The sequence below is a fragment of the Frankliniella occidentalis genome, unplaced genomic scaffold, assembly GCF_000697945.3.
Source record: "Frankliniella occidentalis isolate FOCC.00 unplaced genomic scaffold, Focc_3.1 Scaffold332, whole genome shotgun sequence".
Lineage (NCBI taxonomy): Eukaryota > Metazoa > Arthropoda > Insecta > Thysanoptera > Thripidae > Frankliniella > Frankliniella occidentalis.
Window position 1 is genome coordinate 73,045 of NW_026267455.1, and position 3,544 is coordinate 76,588.

The window sequence follows — 3,544 nt, forward strand, 5'->3', positions numbered from 1 at the left end:
GCAGGGTGCGGCGGGCGGGCGGGGTGCGGTTGCCGGCCCGCGCCGGGGACATTTTTGAGGGATATTGGGGCGCCGGCAACTTAATACAGTCCGTCCCAATCTTGTGATTTACAGTTGAATAGACCAGTGTGGGACACGGCCGCGTGCGGTCAGCCAGCCCCTCTCAGGCCGCCGCCGCTAGTCCGGCTCCCCTAAACAAGTGATGCCCCCTGCCCCGGCGTCGGCCCCGGCCCGGGCCGCTGCCTCTCCCCGCCTCAGAGGAGAACCATTTTTCACATAAACAACAAGATTCCATGGGGTTCCCTCGTACGGGCAGTGCTTTCACTTTCTGCCGCCCGGAAGGCATAACTTGTGGGAACGGCCACTCGCTCGGAATATTTAAGTCTGGTATTGCTTTTCCCGCGGAGACAGAGAGCCCTGCCGCGCAGGACGAAGGACGACGAGCAAGCGCGAGGGGTAGCTGGCCACGGCGGACAGGCCGTTCAAGGCTGTGGGACACAACCAAAAAAGGCCACGGAACAGCGAGTAGGTACAGCTGGTCCCCGGCGGGCGCGGATAATGCTGTCCAAGGCTGCGCACACAACAAAGGGCCAAGGAACAGCGAGTAGGGACAGCTGGCCACCGGCGGACTCGGCGGACGGGCTGTCCTTGCGGGGCACAACGAAGGACCACGGAACAGCGAGGGGGGGGGGGGGGACAGCTGGGCACCGCAGCGGACAGCCGCGACTCGGGCGCGTGCGGCGCTGGTCGGCCTCAGTACGCCTGTGGAGAGTAGGGTAGGCCTCCCGCTTGGCGCCGGAGGGTGGCGCGGCCCGAGTTGCCTACCCCACAGGAGCCCCCGCCACGCCACGCAACGCGGCGCACCGCGGCCGCAGAGAGGGGCGCCCCCGGGGAAGACGACGGAGCGTCTTTCTGTCCCTGTGGGCTACAAACCTTCGGATATTTCAATTTAACTTTTGCTTTCAGCTGATGAAGTAATATTGGAGGGGAGAGGCGGGGAGAGGGGAGGGGTGGGGTATGGTGGTGTGAGTAGAGAGAAGAGCCTTTCGGAGCGAAAGAGACAAACACTTATTCCGTAATTAATTTGCTTTTATACATTGTTCTGACGGGGTGCAAGGGAGAGGTGGGGCGAGGGGAGTCTGGGGGGAGTGAGTGGCGCGATGCTTTACCTATCACTGAGAGCAGGGTCCGCCCGGCCAACCCTTTTGTACCCAGCCGTCCGGAAAATATTGCCGAAAAAGAGATAAATCTCGCAGCAAGCGCCACGACCGACGCGCGCCCCACACGATTTGAAATATGCTCTGCGAGCTTTTCGCGACAGATTTCGAATGAACTTCTAATTAAATTTGAGTAGGGAAATTAATAAAAGCAGCTCGTAGACAGATAATAATTTTTGACATATGCTATGAGAAAGTGTGACCCAGTCGTTGCCAGTTCGTGTTAGCTTTTAAAAAAAAATGCTCGACCTTGTCAGAAAAAAATGAAAACAACAAAACGCTTTTGAGTAATTTGATCGCAAAATGATTCTTTGTTAAAGGGTATAAGACTTCGTTATAGACCGTGCTTATTATTGCAATAACAAACAGTATGAGAAGAGGAAAGTTTTCTATTTTGGACATGATCTGGTACGAATCTCAAAACATTTTTTGCTCAGTGCGGTATTTACTGATCTGTGTTGGATACCTTTTCTTCCCCATTTACTTCTTGGAGCCGCACGAGGCGTGGTGGGGCGTGGCGTGGCGTGGTGGGGCGGGGCGTGGCGGGGCGTGGCGGGGCGTGACGCGACGGGGGGCCGCAAAAACAATTCTTATACCGCAGGGGGAGGCTGGGTTTGTAATTGCTGTTAATAGGTCGTGATTGCTTCCCTCGGCGAGGCGTGGATTTGTCCTCCCTCCTCCTCCTTCTCCTCCTCCCCGCTTCCAACCCCTCCTCCTGCCCCCACGCCATGCGCGCTGCGGTGCGGTGCGCTGCTGGTCGAGCATCCTTCAGGACCTCCTCACTCACTGCGGCCCCGCCTGGCCCGCTGGGTCGAGGGTTCTCCACGACGGCAGTTCAGCTCCTTGCTTTCCCACCCCATCCATCCCCGCAGCCCTCCGCTGCTCCGGGGTCCCTCCCGCGCGCTCGGCTGGGTTTGGCGGCCCCCGGCGGCCCCTCTTGCTATCGGGGGAGACCGACCGGTAACGACCCGAGTACCCGGTGTCATGCGGTCACCGTGCAGGTCGGGGGACCAGCGAGAGCACCACCACCACCGGCTCCAAGTGGCAGACTTGCGGGGGTGGCGGCCAGCCGCGGGCCATCCGAAGAGCTTTACGTGCTCGACTTATTCGTGCGTTTTTGGGACGTAAAGACGGATAAAGAGAGACGTATAGACCTACGATTGGGCAGACCGACTGGCAGACTGCGTAGTCGGCGGAGCTCCGTGGGAGGTTAGGCGTAATGAATAGAAAGGCTCCCGGATAGTGCGGGCCGCGCCACCGCCTGCGCCACCTTGATATTGCTCTTACATCCCCAGGGCCGTCGCCAGGGACCCTAACCCCGCCCGCCCGCCTGCCGCCCCGGTGGCCGTCACCCAGTTCGGGGGACAATATTTACTAAAACAAAAGTCGGGCGGAAAGCGATAAAATCGAGAAGGGGTTGGGCGGAGACAAAGAGGGCGGAAGCAATGGCACCATTGGCACGCTCCGGCGCGCGAGGGCAGGGGCGGGGCGGGACGGAGGGCGCCCGTCAGGCAGCGCGCCACACCAGAGCCGGCTTTATTAACTCACAGGTCTGCAACCCCTTTCGGCGTGACGCGCCGCAGCGGCTCCCCTTCCGCACCCCGCCCCGCTCCGCCCCGGCGTTCCGATCGGATTAAACGGATTGCTACTGCACGCCTCCTCGCCTGCTCTCCTGTCGCGCTGCCGCGCGACCACGTTGTGCGCCCCGCGCCACGGCTGGCTTTCGCTCTTTGCGAGTTTTGGGCCCAACTTGGCTAAGTGAGGGTGACTTTCTGTTGCAGTCATTGAACTGTTTGCCCCCTCCTCCCCCCTCCTGCCTCCGCGGATCCTTTTGATAACGACGCCCTATGGGTACGGGACTGCCTGCAGGAGGCGTGGCCGTGGCCCCCGGACGCAACCTGAGACGGTCCTGGCCGCGGGTCCCTGGGAGCCCCCATAGGCAGTCCCCGCCCTACCGCGCCCCGCCCTGCTCCCCGCGATGTAACCACGTCCTGTGGGAGCATCATCAGAGGAGAGCAAGGTAAGCCTCCTCATCAGCAAAATGCTGCAAGTACTGTATGGAGGCGGGAGGGGAAGGGGAGGGGCGGGCGCGCGTATCACTTCCTCAGCGCGTCCCTCATCAGGGCCGCGAAAATGATGTCGCCTGTCGTCGTCTTATTATGTCCGATTAGGTCTTGTTCTTCTTCGGGCGCACCACCGCCACCGCCGTCCCTTCCTCCCTCCCCTTCTCGTCCTTTGCGGGCACTACTTGCGCTGGGTCTCTAACTATGTGTTAATAGTTTGTAGCTCATCGGAGAACTTTTTCTCCTTTTTTTCCCTCAGAGAGA